Source organism: Oncorhynchus gorbuscha, linkage group LG06, assembly GCF_021184085.1.
Source record: "Oncorhynchus gorbuscha isolate QuinsamMale2020 ecotype Even-year linkage group LG06, OgorEven_v1.0, whole genome shotgun sequence".
Taxonomy (NCBI): Eukaryota; Metazoa; Chordata; class Actinopteri; order Salmoniformes; family Salmonidae; genus Oncorhynchus; species Oncorhynchus gorbuscha.
Window position 1 is genome coordinate 64,649,281 of NC_060178.1, and position 27,543 is coordinate 64,676,823.

The 27,543-nt window shown below is 44.1% G+C and overlaps 1 pseudogene; it reads right to left on the reverse strand.

Moving 5' to 3' along the window:
• The window catches only part of LOC124038242, a 139,667-nt pseudogene that overhangs the window by 20,008 nt on the left and 92,116 nt on the right, over nucleotides 1-27,543 (reverse strand).

Below are 27,543 nucleotides of genomic sequence, written 5' to 3' on the forward strand. Positions count from 1 at the left end.
AACAGTTAACTCAGGCCATCATATGCTTCTCTGGACTTGATCGTGACCTATTCTCTTTCTAAAGAAATGAAGGAGAAGGATCGACAACAAGGGAGCACAATGATTTTGTAAGCCCATTTCTCATATAACCATGGCTTTAAAAACAATATGTATAATCTACACTCAGTGGGCAGTTTTTTTAAGGTACACCACCCCGTTTACGGAAATGGTTCGCTCCTACAGACAGTGAGTCACGTGGCCGTTGCTTGTTATATAAAGCTGGCAGACAGGCATCTTGGCATTCAGTTACTGTTCGATTGAACGTTATGGGCAAAACGGGTGATCTAAGCGATTTTGAGCATGGTATGATTGCCGATACTGGAACCGGCACGCGCCAGGCGGCCTCCTGGGCTTTTCTATGCATGACAGTGTCTAGGGTTTACCGAGAATGGTGCGAAAAAACAAAAAACATCCAGTCAGCGGCAGTCCTGTGGCCGAAAACAGCTTGTTAACGAGAGGTCGAAGGAGAATGGCAAGAATCGTGCCGATGGTTAATGGTGTGGGGAATTTCTCTCTAGCACACGTTAGGTTCCTTGATACCAATTGAGCCACATTTCCATTCCCCTGAGAATTCAGGCCGTCATGGAGGCAAAGGGGGGTCCGACCCGGTACTAGATGGTGTCCTTAATAAACTGTCCTATCTTGCATTCTAGCTCGGTCTTTCTGACAAACATCTGCGCAGACAGTTATATAGATACAAGAAGTGAGAGAACAGAGTAAGTAGAGTAAGTGAAAGTTTGACGTGTACCTTTTCTACTTTTCACATCCTCCTCTTCTGTGGTGTTACAGCTCTCTGTGGAGCCCTGTAGCGGAGAAGAGTGATGGACAGAAACATGGAGGACAGAGAGAAGGAGTAAATGAGAGAAAGAGATAAAGCAGCAGGAAACAGCGTTAGTCTGTGTGGTGAGAGCTGACTTGGGTGAGGCCTTCCCCAGGTGTACGGACAGACGGACGCTCCCTCCGTGGAACACAAACCCTGCACAAACCAGCCAGGCAGACAGGAGAGCAAGCGCACGAGGATCCACACCAAACACAGCGTTTTGATGACGCGGGGTACAAACGGTGTGTGTTAAAGGCTGCGTGTACTGTGTATGTGGCTTTCTGGTGGCTGAGCCCGTGTGGTTTGGGCGAGTGGGGGACTCGCGCAGCAGGTGTGGCTTGTGAGTGTTTTGAGGGTTAGTGAGACTAAGAGCGTGACTGTCAGTAGATGTGGAGTGTTTAAGTGTACATGGTGTTAGCATCGCTCTAAGGTACCTTAGTAGAGTTCTAACCACTCTAAGGTATTTTAGCATTAGCATTAACTGCGTTAGACAGCGACTCGTCTGGATTAAAGAGGTACAGTAGCGGCTTACCTTGGTGCCGTCAGCTGGGTTGTGCACAACAGTGGTCTGTGGTTCCTAGGGGAAGCAGGAGAAAGTTTAACATGCGGGGACCACCAGGGAAGGCCCAGGGCGTGTGGGATACACACAGTCCACACGCCCAATGCATGTAAACACACACACATAGCCAAGCACAGGAGCCACAGCACAAAGGCAGCAGATGGGCACCGTCATGGGGGGCAATGAGAGATGATGGGGGTTTGAGAATTAGAGGATACTACAAAGAGCCACACTACTCCATTCCACTAGAGGAAGGAGCTATGGACTAATGTCACTTATCATTGGAGATATGGCCCCTGCGACCTAAAGCAACAGAGGACAAAGAACACACAGAGAGCCTGATATGAGGATGATGGGGTTCGCTTTGAAATGGGATCAGCAGTCCACCCATCAATCCCTTCCCCCTACCTCCCCCATCCCAACCTTGACCCTGCTGTTGTAGCCAGTAACCATGGCAACACGCATCTCAAAAGCGCCTAGCAGCTTAAAATGCTGCGACACAGACACCCCCAATTCACTGTCCCACCCACACCAACAAACAGTAGCACAAAAATGGACCCTCCCACAGGACACTGGTCTACAGACTCCACCTCAACAAAACCACCTACACACATGAAGATGCAGTCCTTCGGCTAACATTAGCTTAAAGGGATAGTGCGACATTTTGGCAATTAAGCCACACAGAAAAATGGTATCCATGAGTTAATCCGTTTCTGGGTTAGGAGAAACAAAGTCTTAATTTGCCAAAATGTTGCACTATCCGTTTGAACGCTACCACGGGGTCTGACATTCTGCCCTTTAATAAGTTGATGTATTGTAGCTGATTAGAAAAGGCTAGGAGACTGATATAGGATAGGCAGCAATGTCCTGGAACCACTATCAGATCAACTGAGAGCTGACCCAGAGAGACAAACCATCCTTTAACACTAACCACAGCCAAGTAATCCAACCACATACAGTCGCTTACCAGTAGCACTAATGGAGAAGAGTAAGAAACTGATCCTACCCATCAGTTTGATGGACGTGGTCCTGTGATTTGCCTTTAATAGAAAAGGGATTCTTTTGTCTGACATTCCACAATGCATTGTTGCATTGCCAAACACCCAGGTTAGGATTCTGACCCTCAGACAGGTTTCATGTCTCTATCAGGTCACCGCAGCTCAGTAGTCTTCCTGATAGACACCACTACACATGTTTCTAGGCTTTTCGCTTCCCCTGTCGCTATACGTTCTTTTAACAGGGCCAAGGACCATCGACAGGACTATACCATTGAGATCACTGGAAAGGGAGATTCAATTTGACTTCAGATGAGATGTGTTTCTTTGACATGGCGCCTGTTGTCTTCACAAGGAGATACACTTACATAGAGGGACTGCATCTTCCATACAATTGGGCTGTCTCTGTATCCTGACATTGCTGGATCCTGTTTCACCCATGGTTTTAATGAGCTTTTGAATTGTTTTGAAATTGGTATCACATAAATTGTTTTTCATATGACCGCCAATTCAGCCACTGTAACTGTGTAGTATGTCAAATCATCAGCTTTATCAAGGGGGGAGAAATACAAACGCCAAATAGGGACCCCTAGGAATAATCAATTGTGGCATGTGCAAAATACCATAATTTGTGTATATCTTCTTGAGCATTGTCATGCATGTCTGTGAATGACAAGAGAGTAAGTCTGGGTAAAACAGGAGCCTAGTGAGAGAGGGTCACAGGCACAAACCAGTTGTTCAGTTTAAAATCATCAAAACCATTGTTAACATCACACTTTTCTCAAAATGGAGGTGAAGAGGAGAGGGTGGAAGGAACGGAGGGAAAAAGAACAGGGAGAGTCAATGAAGAGGGGATGAGACAAACAGATGGCAAAACGAAAGAACTAAACAGAAACTTGGGGACTAATCCAATGGAACAGGGGGAGTAAAAGCAACAATGAGAGAAAGCAAGTATAGATGAGATACCATTGGTGCTGAAGATGATATGCTGCTGTCTTTGGTGCTGCTGGTACTGCTCACTACACTGTTTTTATTGTTGTTTGTCTGCGGCTGGGACAAAAAACAACAACAACACAAAATGACTTCTACAGAGTGCCCACGTAAAAAAAAGGACTATAGTATACTATGGAATACATACTATAATATTCACTGTTGCGTTTTTGTGAACTTCACTCCAAAATTCACTGTAGTATTTACTGTAGTATATATAGTTAGCTATAGTATAAATACTGTTGTAAAAAAAAGGCCCACGGGGGTGTGGTATATGGCCAATATACCATGGCTAACGGCTGTTCTTAGCCACGATGCAACGCGGAGTGCCTGGATACAGCTTTTAGCCATGGTATATTGGCCATATACCACAAACCCCCAATGTGCCTTATTGCTATTGTAAGTGGGTACCAACGTAATTAGAGCAGTAAAATAAAGCTTTGTCATACCAGTGGTATACAGTCTGATATACCACGGCGGTCAGCCAAAAAGCATTCAGGGCTCAAGACACCCAGTTTATAATAATAATAATTAATATAGGGTTTTGCAGAGTGTAATATACTGTAGAGCGTTGCTACCTGACCTAAGCCCGACGGGCCTCGACATTATACATCGGGTTATGCTCGGGTAGAGCTGGGTATCACTAAATTGATCACTAACAATTTTAAGTGGAGCCATTTGCTCGTGCTCTGCTGCATAGTACAGACATACAGTTGAAGTCGGAAGTTTACATACACCTTAGCCAAATACATTTAAACTCAGTTTTTCACAATTACTGACATGTAATCCCAGTAAACATTCCCTGTCTTAGGTCAGCTAGGATTACCACTTTATTTTAAGAATGTGAAATGTCAGAATAATAGTGGAGAGAAAGATTTATTTCAGCTTTAATTTCTTTCATCACATTCCCAGTGGGTCAGAAGTTTACATACACTCAATTAGTATTTGGTAGCATCACCTTTAAAATGTTTAACTTGGGTCAAACATTTTGGGTAGCCATCCACAAGCTTCCCACAATAAGTTGGGTGAATTTTGGCCCATTCCTCCTGACAGAGCTGGTATAACTGAGTCAGGTTTGTAGGCCTCCTTGCTCACACACGCTTTTTCAGAACTGCCCACACATTTTCTATGGGATTGAGGTCAGGGCTTTGTGATGGCCACTCCAATACTTTGGCTTTGTTGTCCTTTAGCCATTTTGCCACAACTTTGGAAGAATGCTTTGGGTCATTGTCCATTTGGAAGACCCATTTGCGACCAAGCTTTAACTTCCTGACTGATGTCTTGAGATGTTGCTTCAATATATCCACATAATTTTCCTCCTCATGATGTCATCTATTTTGTGAAGTGCATCAGTCCCTCCTGCAAGAAAGCGCACCTACAACATGATGCTGCCACCCCCATGCTTCACAGTTGGGATGGTGTTCTTTGGCCTACAAGCCTTCCCCTCTTTCCTCCAAACATAACGATGGTCATTATGGCCAAACTGTTATATTTGTGTTTCATCAGACCAGTGGACATTTCTCCAAAAAGCACGATCTTTGTCCCCATGTGCAGTTGCAAACCATAGTCTGGCTTTTTTATGACTGTTTTAAAGCAGTGGCTTCTTGCTTTTATAGGTTATGTCGATATAGGACTCGTTTTACTGTGGATATAGATACTTTTGTACCTGTTTCCTCCAGTATCTTCACAAGGTCCTTTGCTGTTGTTCTGGGTTTGATTTGCACTTTTCGCACCAAAGTATGTTCATCTCTAGGAGACAGAATGCATCTCCTTCCTGAGCGGTATGACGGCTGTGTGGTCCCATGGTGTTTATACTTGCATACTATTGTTTGTAGATGAACGTGGTCCCTTCAGGCGTTTGGAAATCACTCCCAAGAATGATTTTCCCATGATGTCAAGCAAATAGGCACTGAGTTTGAAGGTAGGCCTTGAAATACATCCACAGGCACACCTCCAATTGATTCAAATAATGTCAGTTAGCCTATCAGAAGCAGCTAAATGCCATGACATCCGTTTCTGGAATTTTCCAAGCTGTTTAAAGGCACAGTCAACTTAGTTTATGTAAACTTCTGACCCAATGGAATTGTGATACAGTGAATTATAAGTGAAATAATCTGTCTGTAAACAATTGTTGGAAAAATTACTTGTGTCATGCACAAAGTAGATGTCCTAACCGACTTGCCAAAACTATAGTTTGATAACAAGAAATGAGTTTGAGTGGATGAAAAACGAGTTTTAATGATTCCAACCTAAGTGTATGTAAACTTCCGACTTCAAATGTATCTGACGAAGTTCATAACATGGTGTCAGAAGTGGTTCAACCTTGTCAAATATAAAACTGGAGAGATTATTTCTCAGAAAACAATAATGTTCCTTGAGTTTTGTCTGAGTTTAGAGTGACGAAAAGTAGCTAACAGCTAACTGCTCTCTAATGTCTAATCATTGAGCAGAGCATCCCAAGCGGAGCCATTGCTATGATTACTCGCAGAGCCACCATGAGCAGAGCGCGTGCAGAGCGAACACCATGCAGGAGCGAGTGACAGACAGAGAAGAGCAGTTAATGGATTTACTAATGGAAGAAAGTTATTTTGGGTTTTGGGCAGGACCGGGCCTTAAATTTGGCAGAAGTAATCGGGCCTGGGAAGGGTAGGGCCTGAAACAGAGCGGGCATGTGTAGGGCTCAGGTTTAAAATTCATGCTCCTGCAGGGCTCTAGTATAGTTTAGTAAATACTGTAGTGTTTTTGCAGACTGTTGTATTCTGCAGTATTTACTATAGTGTTTTAGTATTATTATCTTTGACATAGAAGTACAAGCTTTCTCCTTGAGGTAACTACTAGAGCAATTCACTATATATAGAAAAGTATGTGGACACCCCTTCAAATTAGTGGATTTGGCTATTCCAGACACACTCGTTGCTGACAGGTGTATAATATCGAGCACACAGCCATGCAATCTCCAAAGACAAAGATTGGCAGTAGAATGGCCTTACTGAAGAGCTCAGTGACTTTCAACAAGGCACCGTCATAGGATGCCACCTTTCCAACAAGTCAGTTTGTCAAATTTCTGCCCTGCTAGAGCTGCCCCGCCCTGTAAGTGCTATTATTGTGAAGTGGAAGCGTCTAGGAGCAACAACGGCTCAGCTGTGAAGTGGTAGACCACACAAGGTCACAGAACGGGACCGCCGAGTGCTGAAGCGCTCAGTGCTTAAAAATCGTCTGTCCTTGCTTGCAAAACTCACTACCGATTTCCAAACTGCCTCTGGAAGCAACGTCAGCACAAGAACTGTTCGTCAGGAGCTTCATGAAATGGGTTTCCATGGCTGAGCAGCCGCCCACAAGCCTAAGATACCAAGCAGCTGGAGTCATGTAAAGCTCGCTGACATTGGACTCTGGAGCTGTGGAAACACGTTCTCTGGAGTGATAATGTCTTCACCATATGCCAGACCAATGGACGAATATGGGTTTGATGGATGCCAGGAGAATGCTGCGTGCCCCAATGCATAGTGCCAACTGTAAGGTTTGGTGGAGGAGGAATAATGGTCTGGGGCTGTTTTTCACGGTTTGGGCTAGGTCCTTTAGTTTCAGTGAAATCTTAAATACAATGACACTTCAGATGATTCTGTGCTTCCAACTTTGTGGGGAAGGCCCTTTCCTGTTTCAGCATGACAATTCCCCTGTGCACAAAGCGAGGTCCATATAGAAATGGTTTGTCAAGATCGATGTGGAATAACTTGACTGGCCTGCATAGAGCCCTGACCTCAACCCCATGAAACACCTTTGGGATGAATTGGAACACCGTCTGCAAGCCAGGTCCAATCACCCGACATCAGTGCCCGACCTCACTAATGCTCTTGTGGCTGAATGGAAGCAAATCCCCGCAGCAATGTTCCAACATCTAGTGGAAAGCCTTCCCAGAAGAGTGGAATCTATTGTAGCAACAAAGGGAGGACCAACTCCTTAATGCCCATGATTGTGGAATGAGATGTTCAAACAGCATGTGTCCACATACTTTTGGCAATGTAGTGTGTACTAAAAGAGAACATTTTCCATAACCTGTTGGCAGGTAGGACTGGGGTCTGAACAGATAATTCAGCGCTTCCAATCTTTTCAATAGCCTGTCATGTAAGAGATGTCTTCTTCAGGCTACTGTAAATGTGAGTTGTCTGCATAGACATATATGCCTGCAGTGTGCCTACCAGTGTGTTTGGGTGGTGTTTTTGCGGGGACAATTGTTGAACACTGTCTTCTGCACAGTGCACACTGCTTTACATTTCAGCAGCAGTGTTTTCCCTTTAATACATCAAATGACTGCCTCTTGAAAGTCGCAAGGAATTTGTAGGTCTAGAAAACCTCGCTCTGAAGACTTTGACACTTCCGTGCGAGCACATTAACATTCTTGACACTAAATGACGTTAGCGTTTTTCTTTCATTTCGGCTGCCTGTGTGGAGGTCTCTATCTGGGTGTTTTTTAAGTGGTTTTAAGTCGGTGTCTACCTCTTGAGTGATGTCTTGCTGCATTCGTGTCTGCAGTCTTTGTGGATATTAACATTTCTAAATACACAGGAATAACAACACATGCACTGTAATAATAACTAAGGACTTTGAGAGTAGAAACAGACAGGATCCAGCACTTCAACCTCAATATTAATTGGTACCTGCTGGGGTAAAGAAACCACAGTCCCTGAGGAAAAGCAAAGAACATAGTCTCCGCCACCTTGTGGAGTCAGATCAGAATGAACACTTAACGTCGATGGACTCCAAAGAGACAACTCGATCGCCAATATCGAATAGCTACAGAATCTGGTTGAGGAAAGATGTATAAGATACGAGCGGCATCCGAGTCTGTGCATGCAATGAAATCCCTTGATGAGAAGGTTGTTGTTTCTCCCAAATGGAGAATGTATGGATCTGGAGGTTTTCCTGAGTAAGACAATGAAGAGTAAGTTGCATAGAGAAGAAGAAATGGATCGATTAAAGTCTCTCACCAACAAACCCCACAGCCCGACTGTTGCGTAAAGAAACAACACTAGACTCTAAAATTACTTCAAGGCAAAGAATCCTTCAGAAAGTATTCAGACCCCTCGACTTTTTACACATTTAGTTGGGGTTAAGGCTTGGAATTAAAATGGGTTAAATTGATATTTTGTGTCACAGGCCAACAGACAATATCTCGTAATGTCAAAGTGGAATTATGCTTTTAGAATGTTTTTTTTTATACAAATGAATTAAAAATGAAAAGCTGAAACGTCTTGAGTCAATAAGTATTCGATCCCTTTCTAATGTCGATCCTAAATAAGTTCAGGAGTAGAAATGTGCTTAACAAGTCACATAATAAGTTGCATGGACTCACTCTGTGTGCAATAATAGTGTTTAACATGGTTGTTTAATTGCTACCTTATTACCGTACCCCACACATACAAGTGAATTTCAATCACAGATTCAACCACAAAGACCAAGGGAAGCTTCGAAAAGAAAAGCACCTATTGGTAGATAGGTTAAAAAAAAGACATTAAATGTCCCTTGGTGGGTGGTGAAGTTATTAATTACACTTTGGATGGTGTATCAATATACCCAGTCACTACAAAGATACAGGCGTCCTTCCTAACTCAGTTGCCTTAGAGGAAACTGCTCAGGGATTTCACCATGAGGCCAAAAGCCACTTTAAAACAGTTACAGAGTTTAATGACTGTGATATGAGAAAACCCAAGGATGGATCAAGAACATTGTAGTTACTCCACAATACTAACTTAAAAGACAGAGTCAAAAGAAGGAAGCCTGTCCAGAATAAAACATATTCCAAACCATGCATCCTGTTTAGACACTAAAGTAAAACTGCAAAAAATGTGGGAAAGAAATGAACTTTATCTTCTGAATACAAAGTGTTTTGTTTGGGGCAAATCCAACGCAACACATCACCGAGTACCACTCTTCATATTTTCAGGCATTGGGGTGGCTGCATCATGTTATCGGTATGCTTGTCATCGGCAAGGCCTAAAAATTGAGCTAAGCACAGGCAAAATCCTAGAGGAAAACCTGGTTTAGTCTGCTTGCCAACAGACACTGGGAGACAAATTCACCTTTCAGCAGGACAATAACCTAAAACACAAGGCCAAATATACACTGGAGTTGCTTACCCAGACAACGTTAATGTTCCTCAATGGCCTAGTTACAGCTGAATTAAATCATCTTGGAAATCTATGGCAAGACTTGAGAATGTCTAGCAATGATCAACAACCAATTTAACAACCAACTTGCAAAGTTCTTAGAGACTTACCAAGAAAGACTCACGGCTGTAGTCTTTGCCAAAGGTGATTCACACCCTTGACACAGGGGTGTAAATACTTATGTAAATGAGATATTTCATTTTCAATACATTTGCAAACATTTCACTGTGTTTTCATTATGGGTTATTGTACTGTACATGTGTGTAAATGGGTGAGCGAAACAAATACATGTAATCCATTTTGAATTCTGTCTGTAACACAACGAAATGTGGAATAAGTCAAGGGGTATTACTACGTCCTGTAGGCACTGTCCCTAAATTGGCAACTATCCGTTTAACAGAGAGGTTCTTTAGGAATTAATGAGAGGTGTTGAAAGGTGTAGAGGACTATGTGCCGTCAATAAAAGGTTAACAGCAATATGCTGTTCAAGTTTCAGCTGGTACTGAAATACTTAACGGTGACAAAATGACAGTGTAACCTTTTGACACTTTCTGACGTGCTCACTGGCCCTCAATGCTCATATTCCCCAGAAACTGAACAGGAAACTAGGCGTATGTCGCAAGTCACAACTTCACATGAGAGCCGTTTGAATGTAAAAAAAAATAAGTATTTTCATCTAAATGCGTTTTTTGGCAGAAATGCCTTCTCGAACATGTGAACTTTCATATGTCGTAATAACAAATCTTTTATGCCATCTGTAAATATGAATACAATTGTTAAATTAGTAGCCTAGTTGGTTAAGCCACAGAAAAAGCGAGCAACCTTTCCCCTAGCCATGATTGGCTGAGATAATGAGTGGGCTGGACATGCCGAGAGATGAATTTCAACACTGGTTGAATATGGCCGTATTTACATTGTTGCCAGGAGCACAGTTACGCCCTGGATAACATGAAAACAGCCCTGCTAGGGCGAGTAAAATGGTCAGAGTTTGTGTGGCGGCTAAAGCTTAAGATGTTTCTTATGACATTGCACACGGTCAGTGTGAACCAGAGTGAATTGACAAAACAACAATGGGCCAAGCAAATTGTACATACAAAACGGAAAGGACACAGGACATCTTATTTAATGAAAGGGTTGCCGTGAAGCTTTCATCCATGCATATGGGTAAGAGTCTAGCTGCTGTTTCAGATATTATACAGTTGAAGTCAGAAGTTTACATACACCTTAGCCAAATACATTTAAACTCAGTTTTTCACAATTCCTGACATTTAATCCTAGTAAAAATTCCCTGTTTTGGGTCTTTTAGGATTACCACTTTATTTTAAGAATGTGAAATGTCAGAATAATAGTAGAGAGAAATATCTATTTCAGCATTTATTTCTTTCATCACATTCTCAGTGGGTCAGAAGTTTACATACACTCAATTAGTATTGGGTAGCATTGCCTTTAAATTGTGTAACTTGGGTCAAACATTTTGGGCAGCCTTCCACAAGCTTCCCACAATAAATTGGGTGAATTTTGGCCCATTCCTCCTGACAGAGCTGGTGTAACTGAGTCAGGTTTGTCGGCCTCCTTGTCCGCACACGCTTTTTCAGAAATTTTTCAGAAAATTTCTATAGGATTGGGGTCAGGGCTTTGTGATGGCCACTCCAATACCTTGACTTTGTTGTCCTTAAGCCATTTTGCCACAACTTTGGAAGCCATCCCCCGTGCTTCACAGTTGGGATGGTGTTCTTCAGCCTGCAAGCCTCCCCTTTTTTCCTCCAAACATAACAATGGTCATTATGGCCAAACAGTTCTAATTTTGTTTAATCCGACCAGAGGACATTTCTCCAAAATGTACGATCTTTGTCCCCATGTGCAGTTGCAAACCGTAGTTTGGCTTTTTTATAGCGGTTTTGGAGCAGTGGCTTCTTCCTTGCTGAGTGGCCTTTCAGGTTATGTCGATATAGGACTCGTTTTACTGTGGATATACAGTGGGGCAAAAAAGTATTTAGTCAGTCACCAATTGTGCAAGTTCTCCCACTTAAAAAGATGAGAGAGGCCTGTAATTTTCATCATAGGTACACTTCAACTATGACAGAAAAAATGAGGGGAAAAAAACAGAAAATTACATTGTAGGATTTTTTATTAATTTATTTGCAAATTATGGTGGAAAATAAGTGGTGGTGGAAAAGCTTACATTTACGGAGTTGGAATTGGCCCAATACTGTATAACCTGATGTATTTTTTACAGCTATTCTACATTGCATATATTTTCATGGAGTGTGTATGGTGTTGTGGGGAGTGTGCAGAGGTGGTAAGCATGGGGTTTGAGGTAGTGCTGGTTTGGCGTGGTGCAGGGGGGCCAGAGAGGAGCGGGGCCCGGCTGTGGGATGGACCCTAATGATGCTCAGAGGCATGCGAGGTAAGTAGGTGCCTGCGCATGGACTCCACATCTCCTGTGCCTCAGTCTTACCTAATTCTCAAGGTCTGCAGCACTGCTGGATTTTATCCTTCCCCTCTAATCAGGGACTAATTCAGACCTGGAACGCCAGGTGATTGGAATTTCTGGTCAATCAGTAACACTGATCAATCAATCAACGACCAGGAAGAAAATAAAACCAGAGGTAGTGCGGAACTCAAGGCATGGATTTGACTACCCCTGTCCTGTGGGTTACTACAGAGAGGCTGGGATTGGATAACCATTTCAGTGTGTCCCCAAAGTATGTATTGTTCACAAGAGACAAGTGAAGTCTCCACCCATTTTAGTTTCTACTGGGTTGTTGCTGCTAAAGATATTTGTGCGGGCAACCAAGACAGAGAAAACTAAAGTTGGAAAAAAGACTTGAAGGAGAAAACATGAGGGTCCAATAAATACTCGAAGACCTGAGAAATAAAGAATAAAAAATATTGATATTTACAACGGCACAAATGTCCCCTATTCCTGTTGCTAGGCCAAGCCTGCTGCCATGAGATACATTGCCATGGTGGTGGTAATAAGTATGTGTGGTAATAAGTATGTGTGGTGGGGTGGGGGGGGGGGGGGGGTCCTCAGAGAGAAAGAGTCACTTGTGTGTTCATTTTCAAACAGATCCTGAAAAGCCTGCTATAAATGTTCTCTCTCCTATACAGAACAAATGTCCCATTTATTTTCCGTTGCAGTTTTACTTTTATGGCCCATTTTTTTCTGCTGTTTGGAGGGTTTTAAGGGAAAGACCTTGGCTATGGTTTGGGGTTTGAGTTTTTGGCTTGGCACTGACCTACAGCTTCCTTCTAGGCAACCCTAGAGCTGTGAGCCAAGGTGAGGGGACCTACTCTGTGGGGAGACAGTAGGCTAGTCCATAGGCAGGTAGGTTTGGGCTGATTTCTAGGGAGAGCATTGATGGGCAATGCAGATTGTGTGTGTGTGTGTGTGTGTGTGTGTGTGTGTGTGTGTGTGTGTGTGTGTGTGTGTGTGTGTGTGTGTGTGTGTGTGTGTGTGTGTGTGTGTGTGTGTGTGTGTGTGTGTGTGTGTGTGTGTGTGTGTGTGTGTGTGTGTGTTTTAGCTCATGTACTGTAGTTACATGTTCTGCGGAAGGGAAATGGTTCTGGTGGTGAGAATGTTGGGGGATGTTGGATGGAGTTGAGAGAGCCAATGGAATTCCAACAAGACAAACTGCCACAGACCCTCTAGCACCTCAACCGAGAGAGAAAGAGAGAGAGAGTGAAAAGACAGAGCAGATCTCACCATTAAACAAACACTGGAGCTGGACTTCCTTTTCTGAACAGATAGCAACAGAGAGGAGGGGAAAAAACAGGGCATCATAGGGAAAAGGGAACCAATAAAAATAGGACAAATAAAGCTTCCATTTAGATCCCAAAGAGAAAGAATGCACCACAAGAGCTTTGAGAGGGACAAATGGGAAACATAGAGGGAGGGCTTCCTAACAATAAAACAAAATGACATAGCTGTAAAGCAATATGGATCTATTAACTTCAGGATCGGTGGGTCCCCCACGGGACGGTTGCGATTAGCAAGCATGAGGTTGTAAGAACAAGACAATTTCCCAGGACATAGACAAATCTGATATTGGCAGAAATCTTAAATTCTTGTTAATCTAACTGCACTGTTCAATTTACAGTAGCTATTGCAGTGAAATAATACCATGTTATTGTTTGAGGAGAGTGCACAGTTATGAACTTGAAAAGTTATTAATGAACCAATTAGATACATTTGTCTTGATACAACATTTTGGACAGAAATGCAATGGTTCATTACACCAGTCCAAAATATTGCACATACACTGCTGCCATCTGGTGGCCAAAGTCTAAATTGTGCCGGCGCTGGAATAAAACGGTTGGTTTTTTTCTCTGTATTTTCTTTTACCAGATCTAATGTGTTATATTCTCTTACATTCCTTCACATTTCCACAAACTTCAGTGTTTCCTGTCAAATGGTATCAAGAATATGCATATCCTTGCTTCAATGCCTGAGCTTCAGGCATTTAGATTTGGGTATGTCATTTTAGGCGAAAATTGAAAAAAAGGGGCAGATCCCTATTAATATTCGACACATTTTGCCAGCTAAAATAAAATGGTTTGAAAATCTCCTGGAACTTAAATTCTTAATGTGTGTGTGCATGTGATGTAACCTTAATTAAGGTGGGTCACAATTGTGTACTTAGTTGATTTCATGATATCTACGACCGTTGGATATCCATTCCACCCTTATTTTATATATATACAGTGCCTTGCGAAAGTATTCGGCCCCTTGAACTTTGCGACCTTTTGCCACATTTCAGGCTTCAAACATAAAGATATAAAACTGTATATTTTTGTGAAGAATCAACAACAAGTGGGACACAATCATGAAGTGGAACGACATTTATTGGATATTTCAAACTTTTTTAACAAATCAAAAACTGAAAAATTGGGCTTGCAAAATTATTCAGCCCCTTTACTTTCAGTGCAGCAAACTCTCTCCAGAAGTTCAGTGAGGATCTCTGAATGATCCAATGTTGACCTAAATGACTAATGATGATAAATACAATCCACCTGTGTGTAATCAAGTCTCCGTATAATTGCACCTGCACTGTGATAGTCTCAGAGGTCCGTTAAAAGTGCAGAGAGCATCATGAAGAACAAGGAACACACCAGGCAGGTCCGAGATACTGCTGTGAAGAAGTTTAAAGCCGGATTTGGATACAAAAAGATTTCCCAAGCTTTAAACATCCCAAGGAGCACTGTGCAAGCAATAATATTGAAATGGAAGGAGTATCAGACCACTGCAAATCTACCAAGAACTGGCCGTCCTTCTAAACTTTCAGCTCATACAAGGAGAAGACTGATCAGAGATGCAGCCAAGAGGCCCATGATCACTCTGGATGAACTGCAGAGATCTACAGCTTAGGTGGGAGACTCTGTCCATAGGACAACAATCAGTCGTATATAGCACAAATCTGGCCTTTATGGAAGAGTAGCAAGAAGAAAGCCATTTCTTAAAGATATCCATAAAAAGTGTCGTTTAAAGTTTGCCACAAGCCACCTGGGAGACACACCAAACATGTGGAAGAAGGTGCTCTGGTCAGATGAAACCAAAATTGAACTTTTTGTCAACAATGCAAAACGTCATGTTTGGCATAAAAGCAACACCCTGAACATACCATCCCCACTGTCAAACATGGTGGTGGCAGCATCATGGTTTGGGCCTGCTTTTCTTCAGCAGGGACAGGGAAGATGGTTAAAATTGATGGGAAGATGGATGGAGCCAAATACAGGACCATTCTGGAAGAAAACATGATGGAGTCTGCAAAAGACCTGAGACTGGGACGGAGACTTGTCTTCCAACAAGACAATGATCCAAAACATAAAGCAAAATCTACAATGGAATAGTTCAAAAATAAACATATCCAGGTGTTAGAATGACCAAGTCAAAGTCCAGACCTGAATCCAATCGAGAATCTGTGGAAAGAACTGAAAACTGCTGTTCACAAATGCTCTCCATCCAACCTCACTGAGCTCGAGCTGTTTTGCAAGGAGGAATGGGAAAAAAATTCAGTCTCTCGATGTGCAAAACTGATAGAGACATACCCCAAGCGACTTACAGCTGTAATCGCAGCAAAAGGTGGCGCTACAAAGTATTAACTTAAGGGGGCTGAATAATTTTGCACGCCCAATTTTTCAGTTTTTGATTTGTTAAAAAAAGTTTGAAATATCCAATTAATGTCGTTCCACTTCATGATTGTGTCCCACTTGTTGTTGATTCTTCACAAAAAATACAGTTTTATATCTTTATGTTTGAAACCTGAAATGTGGCAAAAGGTCGCAAAGTTCAAGGGGGCCGAATACTTTCGCAAGGCACTGTATATATATATATATATATATATATTATTGATATTTGTAAATTGACCAATGATATCGTGCCAGAGCCGGCCATGATTACAAACACCTGCATGTACTACCCCTACTGTATTGATTTATTTTGCTCCTCTGCACTCCATTATTTCTATCTCTACCTTGCACATTATTCCACTGCAAATCTACCATCCCAGTGTTTTACTTGCTATATTGTATTTACTTCGCCACCATGGCCTTTTTTTGCCTTTACCTCCCTTATCTCACCTCATTTGCTCACATTGTATATAGACTTATTTTTCTACTGTATTATTGACTTTATGATTGTTTTACTCCATGTGTAACTCTGTGTTGTTGTATGTGTCAACTGCTTTATCTGGCTTTATCTTGGCCAGGTTACAGTTGTAAATGAGAACTTGTTCTCAACTTGCCTACCTGGTTAAATAAAGGTAAAATAAAAATAAAATTTGACCAATGGAAACCTATATTTAAGCAATAAGGGGCGAGGAGGTGTGGTATATGGCCAATATACCATGGCTAAGGGCTGTTCTTGTGTGCGATGCAACGCAGAGTGCCTGGATATATCCCTTAGCCATGGGATATTGCAGTGGTTGAAAAAATACCCAATTGTCATACTTGAGTAAAAGTAAAGATACCTTAATAGAAAATTACTTAAGAAAAAGTGAGTCACCCAGTAAAATATTACTTGAGTAAAAAGCTAAAAATATTTAAATATATTAAATATACTTGTCAAAAATAAAAGTATAAATAATTTCAAATTCCTTATATTAAGCAAAGCAGAGGCACCATTGAATGTTTTTTTTTTACATTCACGGATAGCCAGGGGCACACTCCAACACTCAGACATAATTTACAAATGAAGCATGTGTTTAGTGAGTCCACCAGATCAGTGGCAGTAAGGATGACCAGGGATGTTCTCTTGGTAAGTGTGTGAATTGGGCCATTTTCCTGTCCTACTAAGCCTTCAAAATGGAATGAGTACTTTTGGGTGTAAGGGAAATTGCATGGAGTAAAAAGTACATTACTTTCTTTAGGAATGTATTGAAGTAAAAGTAAAAGTAGTCAAATATATAAATATTTAAAGTAAAGTACAGATACCCCAAAAAATTACTACTGGTATATTGGCCATATACCACAACCCCCCGAGGTGCCTTATTGCTATTATAAACTTGTTACCAACGTAATTAGAGCAGTAAAAATAAATGCTTTGTCATACCTGTGATATATGGTCTGATATACCACGGCTGTCAGCCAATCATCATTCAGGGCTCGAACCACCCAGTTTATAAATACTTGTGACCTGCGTGGTTTGACATGAAACCCTGATAAAGACAGCTGTGGAACATTGGTGAATAAATGATTGCATCGGTGCTACTACGGTGTGCAGCTTTTTCTTTTTCATGTTAAGGTGGGTTGTGTTGCTTTAAACCTGGGTATTGTTTGGCCTTTGTCGATCACGGCACTTCACTGCATGCACTGACTCCTTGTTGAAACCAACTATAGTTGAACAGGGAGATCTCTCAAATCCCTTAGGATCAGAGGAGAGGTTCGCTGCACCACAGGAATTGTGAAAAAGATGCTTAGATAAGTCAGTTTTTTAGAAAGCCTGTCCATAATGCAGGCTCTTTGTTCCTCTTTAGTTGCACAGAAAAAATGACTTTTAACTCTATTCTCCTGTTCTCAAATGTGAAATGAACTGTCCATCAGCTGCCAGCTACAACTCACTGGTCCCGTTAGAGGGGCCCAAGGTAGGAACTAGTGGACAAAAAAGCATTCTTGCCTTTCTGTGCTAGCTGTCTTCACACAGTCACACAAATCCACACACACAAAAATCTACAAACACACTCACACATATACACACAAATCATAACTTTACTATGGGTGTAGACTATATACGCTATAAAATCTGGACAGCTGAGATGGACAGTGACGTAATATTTACCTATAATAACCTTATATCATTCCCCCTAGCAAGTGATAATATTATTTCAACTGTCTGTCGTTTTATATACATTACAGACACTGAGTTGTGAGATGTCTTAAGATGTCTTGCGGAAGGGGAGACCAAAACACTTTTCTTTCAATTCCAACATACTTCTCAGGAGAGAGAGAGAGAGACAGAGACAGAGACAGAGACAGAGACAGAGACAGAGAGAGACAGAGACAGAGACAGAGAGAGAGGCAGAGAGGCAGAGAGAGGCAGAGAGAAAGAGAGAGACAGAGAGAGAGACAGAGAGAGAGAGAGAGAGAGAGAGACAGACAGAGAGAGAGACAGAGAGAGACAGAGAAAGAGACAGAGAGAGAGACAGAGAGAGACAGAGAGAGACAGAGAGAGTGTTCAAAAGAGTAGAGAAAAATAAAAGAGGCACAGAACTTCCATACAGCCCACTTACCTTCACTCCACCATCCGATTTTTTGTTTAGTAAACTTTTGCATGCTGAAACAGAAGAGGGAGAGGGACAGGCGTTAAGGACATGACTAAACTAACGTAGCAGGCGTTAAGGAAACGCCTGAGCAGGGTCCCCACATCCGGTTTTCAGGGGAAGAGGAAGCTAGGTTGAAGATATTGTATCCCTGAAAAATGTTTCCGGTTTCTACCGACCCGCATCAATCAACCTGGAACCATAATACTGTAGGAAACATAGGTCAGAAAAATAGAGGACAGTGATGTCACAAGTCTCTGTGGTCACCGAGGTGAAGAACTGCTCATGAGTCACCTGATGCTCGAGACTTGAACAGTAAATACTGTAGGGAGTAGGGTATGTACAGTGAGAACAGGGTGGTACAACACAGTACCGTTTCATTTTAGGCATGCCCCACAGACATATTATCACATACATTGTCTCCACGCCGCACACACTGCACATACATTACAGCACAGAGCATACGCTCACATAGAAAAAGAAAAACGACAGAGAGAGAGCCACATAAACAGAAAGAGACGCACAGAGACGGACAGAAACCCTCACACACATATACATTGGGGCAAAAAATAATTTAGTCAGCCACCAATTGCGCAAGTTCTCCCACTTAAAAAGATGAGAGAGGCCTGTAATTTTCATCATAGGTACACTTCAACTATGACAGACAAAATGAGAAAAAAAAATCCAGAAAATCACATTGTAGGATTTTTTATGAATTTATTTGCAAATTATGGTGGAAAATAAGTATTTGGTCACCTACAAACAAGCAAGATTTCTGGCTCTCACAGACCTGTAACTTATTTATAGGCCTCTCATCTTTTTAAGTGGGAGAACTTGCACAATTTTTGGCTGACTAAATACTTTTTTGCCCCACTGTATGATAACCATCAATCAGGTTTCAAAGATCCTCAAAATCCCTTAGCTTTCATTGACACAAGTAGGAAGGAGGGCAAGGAAAAGAACACAAGATTAAAAAAAAATCAATATTCAGTATCTTGATCTTCATATAAAGTGACAACGACGACTGCAGGCAAACATTGGTCTCAGGCTCGTTCGCAGGTGCTTCATGCGATAAGGTGCTTCGTGGGTCATATCATAAGCTCGGCATGCATTATCCACAGCAAACTAACAGCTCCCAGAGTGCAGCTCAGTTAAAGAGTGCATCATAGGGATAAAAGGGAGACACCCTGCCTGCCGCCTGGTATAGATTGGATCCAAGCATCTAAAGACTGTATTGCGGGCGTAAGCCGTAAGCAGTATATCCTCTTTCAACAGCTGCAATTAAAAGAAGTGAATACCATCTATCGTCGTTGTGGGAGAGTTGTAAAGATCATGATCAGGGAGTCAGAAACAAGTCACCAAACAAACAGCAACAGAAAGGGCAGGGTCGGGGTCCAAGTGTTAGACCAGCCAACTCAAGCAGCCAGTGACAGAAGTGTACTTCCTTTCACCCATAGGAAGGTACAGACAGGAGGAAATCAAACGGAGCAAGCAAGACGCCAGAGATAAAGCAAGAGAGAGAAATCAGAACCACTCCGGTGCATCTGGTAACCCATGCAGGCTGACAGAGGCACAGATACATGCCGGCTTGCTGGAGGTACCAGGCCATGCAGAGGAATGCTGTGGAGTATGGCCAGAGATAGACTGGGCGATCAGCTGGGCATTGACTAGGATCTGTGGATCTTAACTGGACTTATTTGCGAGGCAAAGGTAACCGGGTAACCGATTGTTTGTTTTTAGTCCTTATTAATTAGGGCCAAGACTGCCCTTAATGTTTGTTGACAAAGCTTTATTTGGTGGAAAGAAAGAGAGACATGCTCACACTCGGCAGTATGTAGACTGGCACGCATATTGTACATGCACATACACACATTGTCCTGTTGTGACTGAGAGTGCATTATGTTACAGGTCTGAAATCAGTCTGAATAAACGGAGAGAAAGTAAGACCAGTGTCAGCGGCAACGACATGGATAAGGTAAAGCCAAATAGATAATGCATCTGACTAATGTGTGTGCTATCACACAGCAGCGCTACGGCAGAAGGAGTTAGAGGCATAGCCTCAGGCCAGCCTGAATATAGCAGGCTAACTGCATTTCCTCTCCGACATCTTCCCTGATTTGGTGAGAGTGTGTGTGTCTGTGTGTGGGTGTGTGCATGTATGCGTGATTGAGTGTGTGGGCAGGTGTGCGTGGGTGTGTGTGCGTGGGTGTGTGTGCGTGTGTGTGTGTGGGTGTGTGTATGTGTGTGCACATGTGTGCGTGAGTGAGTGTGTGGGCAGGTGTGTGTGTGTGTGTGTGTGTGTGTGTGTGTGTGTGTGTGTGTGTGTGTGTGTGTGTGTGTGTGTGTGTGTGTGTGTGTGTGTGTGTGTGTGTGTGGGACCATAAAAAGTATGGCTATCACCTTCAGTTCTAATGTCAGTGGAACATCACACAGTTCTAATGTGATCTGTCCATGGCTCATGAATACAAAACCATAATGCATTTTGAGTGTCACACTGTCAGTTACCAGGTATCTGCCTGCAAAACACCATAACAAGGATGTGACAGGTCTTAAAATCATATGCATGGGCCCATAGAACAAGGTGTCTGTAAAGCACGGGTTAGGGTCCTGCGTTCTAAGCCTTAGGTAGGGCCAGCCTTGGTCCATAGTCATGGATCACTCAGAGGGTGTAGTGCGGGTGTGGAGAGGGAAGGAGAGGGTTTGGGGGGCAGCGGGTGTTGTGTGTGTGAAAGGCCACTCCGGAGCAGTACAGTACGTGCCAGTGTGCGAGCTGGTGGGGACACCAATTGTCAGTGGCTGGCACCCCGGGCCACATGCTAACCAGACCAGGGGGCAGTGTTGGCACAGTGCCAGGTTGCTGCGGCTCCCCTGCCCTGACTGACATACCTTCTGAAGCCAGAGCAGCCGTGCTGGTGGTGGCTGCGGGGCTGGTGTGCTGTCGGCCCACTATTGGACAGAGAGGCATTCAGTTGGGAGGGATCAACCAGAGGATAAGCGGAGCCTCTATAGAGCACAGTGTCACTTCCTTCTTTAAGTGCCTGGTCCCAGCTTCACTCAACTCACCCACCATTTTCATGTCATGGGGGGGGGGGTTTGGAGTCCATGGATACATCGATCCATGGGTTCCAAACTGTACATCCTACCAGATACTGATACTTACCCCAGTGTGCACACTCAATGTTAGCAAAAACACAAAAACACTTCCAACGGCACATCATCGATCACAACGGTTACTCAAAAATAGTCACACAAAACACTGAGATCGACAAGTGACAGCTACGCGGTGTTATGAAGCAACATCGTACACACAACACTACCTTCTTACGAGCAGAGCTCTATGACTGATGTCTGTCCTCCACGATAGTGCTTTACAGAAAGGCCTTCGGGTGGCTGAGACAAGCTCTTCTCGTGCTGCGAGGAAACCTGGGCCGCAGGACACAACTTAGTATCCCAGTATTCCTTGGCCGCAGGACACAACTTAGTATCCCAGTATTCCTGGGCCGCAGGACACAACTTAGTATCCCAGTATTCCTGGGACGCAGGACACAACTTAGTATCCCAGTATTCCTGGGACGCAGGACACAACTTAGTATCCCAGTATTCCTGGGCCGCAGGACACAACTTAGTATCCCAGTATTCCTGGGACGCAGGACACAACTTAGTATCCCAGTATTCCTGGGACGCAGGACACAACTTAGTATCCCAGTATTCTTGGGCCGCAGGACACAACTTAGTATCCCAGTATTCCTGGGCCGCAGGACACAACTTAGTATCCCAGTATTCCTGGGCCGCAGGACACAACTTAGTATCCCAGTATTCCCGGGCCGCAGGACACAACTTAGTATCCCAGTATTCCTGGGCCGCAGGACACAACTTAGTATTCCAGTATTCCTGGGCCGCAGGACACAACTTAGTATCCCGGTATTCCTGGGCCGCAGGACACAACTTATTATCCCAGTATTCCTTGGGACGCAGCACACAACTTAGTATTCCAGTATTCCTGGGCCGCAGGACACAACTTAGTATCCCAGTATTCCTGGGACGCAGGACACAACTTAGTATCCCAGTATTCCTGGGCCGCAGGACACAACTTAGTATCCCAGTATTCCTGGGCCGCAGGACACAACTTATTATCCCAGTATTCCTTGGGACACAGGACACAACTTAGTATCCCAGTATTCCTGGGCCGCAGGACACAACTTATTATCCCAGTATTCCTTGGGACACAGGACACAACTTAGTATTCCAGTATTCCTTGGCCGCAGGACACAACTTAGTATCCCAGTATTCCTGGGACGCAGGTGGCTTGTGGATTCATACAAGGACAAACAACCTAGTCTACAAGTCTGCAGTTTACAACGCTCCTTATGACGAGTGACATGATCGTATTTATAACGTCTGTATGACAACGGGACACCTCAACGCATCTACTCAGGACATATTTTGGTTTCAGAGACATTATACTAAGTCTCCAAGTTTCCTCTCTAAGGGCAATTCAATCGGTGGTAAGGACACCAAATCCGCTTTACATTACTCAACACTTCTGAACAAACAGAATGTATCATTGTCCATCGTGGAATCATTTTGACTTAGAACGACGCTAATGCCATTCTAAATGCGAACCCCCCCCACCTCACCTGAAAAGTTTCTGGTCACCAGCATGGTGGTGAGGATTGCTCCCTGGGGAAGACACAGAATACAAGGTTAGTGCAAAGGACAATGGGGCGTATACCATCTCTCTAACACAACAGATGGGATATATACGTGTGCAGTTGTGTGCGCTCGTGCGTGTCTGCACACACCTTGAGTTTTCTCCTGGCGTTGAACTTGCGCAGGCACTCCACGGTCTCTTGACGGTGCATCATGGAAGCCACAGTGGAGCGTTGCTGGATCGGGGCGGGGGAAGAGGAGGACAGGAAAGAGGAGATTGAACAACAGATCAACGACTAGGCCGTGGCAGCACCAGTTACGGAGGTATGATGGGGCCAACGTCACCGGAATGCAGTACCGATTCCACCCTCAAGTAAAACCCAAGGTGAATGACGTGTCAGTGACGGTGATGGGGTGACTTACGCAGACCCATGGGTGCTTGAGGGCCTGGTCAGCAGTGATCCTCTTGGTAGGGTTGATAGTCAGCATCTGGTTAATCAGGTTCTTGGCTTCAGGGGTCACTGTGTCCCACTCAGGGGAGGGAAACTGGGAGGGAGGGAGAGAGACGGGGGGTGTGAGAGAGAGAGAGAGAGAGAGAGAGAGAGAGAGAGAGAGAGAGAGAGAGAGAGAGAGAGAGAGAGAGAGAGAGAGAGGTGGAGAAATGGTTAGAGGTGCACATTATGTCAAGACGGTACGAGGACAGACACAAATACACAGACACACACACTCAACACACGCCACAGCCCGGTGCTCTTTGTGATGGAGATTTATTGAAATAGTGAGCACAATGGTAAAGAGGAGGAGGAGGTAGTGCTGGTCATGGCAGGTCTTTCTGCTTCAATCGTCCGGCTGCCACACACTAATGCCCTGCATGGTCCTCACAATCCTTCCGGAGAGCTACTAGGTGTGCCAGCTTTTGCTCCAACCCAGTTGTAACACATCCAAACCTGAATTAAAAGGTAATTAGTAAGTATCTGGTCAACAGATAACTGTAGTTAGCAGAATGATGTGTGCTAAATTTGTGTTGGAGCAAAAATCTGCAAGAATGTACAGTAGCTCTCCAGTAGAGAGGGTTGGCACCCCTGCCCCAAACCAAAAGCACACATAATACAAGTTATAGTCCTGCTGCATGTATACATATCACAGCATCCTTGTTAGCTTGGATTCTTCAAGCACTAGTTTGAGCTGTGCCCCTGGCCGCCACACTGCTATAGTGTCTACTATGGCCCCTGCACCTCGATTAACAACTGCAGAGGGCCACTCTGACATGATCGATGGGCAGGAAACACAGCTCTCTATCGCGAGCCAATTGCACAATGAAGGAGAGCAAAATCTGGACCGGGTCTGCTTGGGTCGTTGCGGGGACCTGAAAGTGTGTGCGTTCGTGATTGCGTGCGAGGAACACTACCCGAGCAAAAGTGTGCACTCAGACAGGCAAACACTCTCTCTGTTGGACACACACACAAACACCCATACACACACAGACACAGAGTGAGGCTGTCCCCCCTCTCTTTCCATCAGTGCAGTGTTAATGGCCTGAGAGCTGCTAAAAGCTCCTGCCAGCCCAAACCAACACCACTCCACTGCTTCCCTACAGCTCTCCCTCCATCCCTCTCACTCAAGGCCTCATCCAAGGCCTCATCCAAGGCCTCATCCAAACTGACACATGTACGTAAACGGACAGACACAAAGACATAGACAGATTTACCCACACAAACACACAAGATATTACTCACCACTCTGAGTCAAGGACACTAACAAGACACACAAACGCAAAAATGCACACACACACAAGTCTGTTCTCATTCCATAGTGGTGAATGGTAAACAGAGAGAGAGAGAGAGAGAGAAGGGCAGATGGTCACTACTCACATCGTAGGCCCCAGCCTTGATCTGCTGATAGAGCTTGTGCTGGTCCTCATCCCAGAAGGGAGGGTAGCCCACCAGGAGAATGTACAGCACCACACCTGCACACAGAACACACACAGAGGGGGTTAGTACACACACACACAGCTATGTCTCACTATACTTGTGAGGACTTTTATGATTCCCATTAATAATCCTACTTTCCCTAACCCTAACCTTAACCCCTAAACCTAACCACTAGCCCTAACCACTAACGCCTAACCCTAATTCTAACCCTAAACCCTCAGCCTAAAATAGCCTTTTTACAAGTGAGGACCGGCAAAATGTCCTCACTTCTCTGAATTGTAGTTGGCTTATTATTCCTAGGAGGACTTCTGGTACTCACAAGTATAGTAAAATGTGTACACATACAAACACACAGGTTGGCGGAATCACTCACCACATGCCCAGATATCCACCGGTTTGCCGTAGGGGTCCTTCCTCAAGACCTCTGGAGAGAGGTAGCCCGGAGTGCCTGCAAAACCTACATCAGCAAATAACATGTCAAAAAGAATAAAACCATAGGATCTAATGTAATGACATTGCCAGAGAAGTGTACCAACACGGCATTCCATCAAAACCCCCTATCATCCCCATTCAGAAGAGCTATATCAATGAGTAGCACTATGATCTGACAAGAAAGAACCAGCCAGAATTCCAATCAGAGATGTCCAGTCTGTCCCTGGAACTCAGAGTGTGCACAGACTTCTGTCTAATTGGCTAGATAAGACCACATCTGCTAATTTGGAGCTTATTCCTCAACACCAATCTAATAAACATCTATTAATGCATGTGGGCACTCAGCCAAGGCCCGCTGGCCCCTGTTTCTCTCTGGAGTGTGGTGTAAGTGACAGGTTCAAACCACTCTGTCTGGAGAGATGGACAAGGGGGGGGGGGGGTTCAAATCAAAAGGTTGTCAGATTAAAGGTGAGGGGCCCTACTGTCAATATTGCACAACCTCTGGGCCCACTACCTTGATGTGCAAATGCCAAGCGACATTATGCCAGTGAGTAAGAGATGGAGAGCAGAGCTATGGAAGGAGTGGAGGGATGAGCAGAAGAGAGGGTGGTGGGATGAAAGAGGTACAGAGGAGGGCAGGATGATAACGCAGAAAGAGGATGGCGAAGGAGAGAGGTGGAGGTAAAGTATTGGCACTGGCCCATAGGACTACAGTTGTAAGATCGGTGCCATTAAAGAGTACTGCTCACCCTTTTTTATTCACTGAAGACATTTAACTTACATTTTAGTCAGTTAGCAGATGCTAAATTTAGCGACTTACAGTTAGTGCACCTTAAAGATAGCTAGGTGAGACAACCACACATCTCAGTCATACTAAGTCCATTTTTCCTCAACAAAGTAGCTATCAGCAAAGTCAGAGCTAGTAAGAAAGAACATTTAAAAAATAAGTCAAGTGTGAGTGTTAGGTTACTTAATATATTCTTTAAAGAGGTAGGGTTTCAGATGTTTTTGGAAGATGGGCAGGGACTGTGCTATCGTCAGGGAAAAGCCAAGAGACCAGATGTGCCAGAAAAGAGTACTCGTGTTGGTGTGTGGGTTTGAGCATAGCCTGAAGGTAGGGAGGGGCAGTTCCTCTTGCTGTTCAGTAGGTAAGTACCATGGTCTTGTAGTGGATGCGAGCTTCGACTTGAATCCAGTACAGTGTGCGGGGGAGCGGGGTGACATGGGAGAACTCGGGAAGGTTGAACACCAGGCAGGCTGCGGTGTTCTGGATAAGTTGCAAGGCTTTGATGGCACAAGATGGGAGCCCAGCCAACAGTAAGTTACAGCAGTCCAGACGGGAGATGACCAGTGCCTGGATTATGACCTGTGCCGTTTCCTGTGTGAGGTGAGGTCGTACTCTACAGATGTTGCAGAGCATGAACCTGCAGGAGCTTTGATGTTTGCAGAGAACCTCAGGGTGTTGTCCAGGGTCAGGCAAAGGTTATTTGCACTTTGGAACGGGGGCACCGTAGACTTGTCAACCATGATGGAGAAGTCTTGGAGCGCGGCAGGCCTTTCCAGGGAGGAAGAGCAGCTCTGTCTTGTCGAGGTTGAGCTTGAGGTGGTGGCCCCACATCCAAGCAGAGATAGGCACGGGTATCAGAAGGGGGGAAGGAGAAAAGTAGTTGAGTTTCATGCGCATAGCAATGATAGGACAGACCATGCGAGGATTTGACGGACCCAAGTTACTTGGTGATTAGAGAACAGAGGAGAGGGCCCAGACCTGAGCCCTGGGGAACGCCAGTAGTGAGAGCATGTGGTGCAGACACAGATCCTCTCCACGTCACCTGGTTGGAGCGGTCTGCCAGGTAGGATGTAAAGAGTGTGCAGAGCATGAGAGACCAAGCACTGAGAGGGTGGAGAGGAGGATCTGATGGTTCAAGGTGTCAAAGGCAGCAGATAGATCTAGGAGGATGAGAACAGAAGAGAGAGAGTCGGCTTTGGCAGTGTGGAGAGCCTCCGTGACACAGACGAGAGCAGTCTAGGTTGAGTGACCAGTCTTGAAGCCTGACTGGTTAGGGACAAGAAGATCGTTCTGAGAGAAATTACGAGAGAGTTGGTCAGCGACAGCGATGCTCAAGTGTTTTGGAAAGAAAAGATGGGATACCGGTCAATAGTTTATGATGTCAGAGGAGAGGAAGTCAGAAGAATGACTTCCTGTC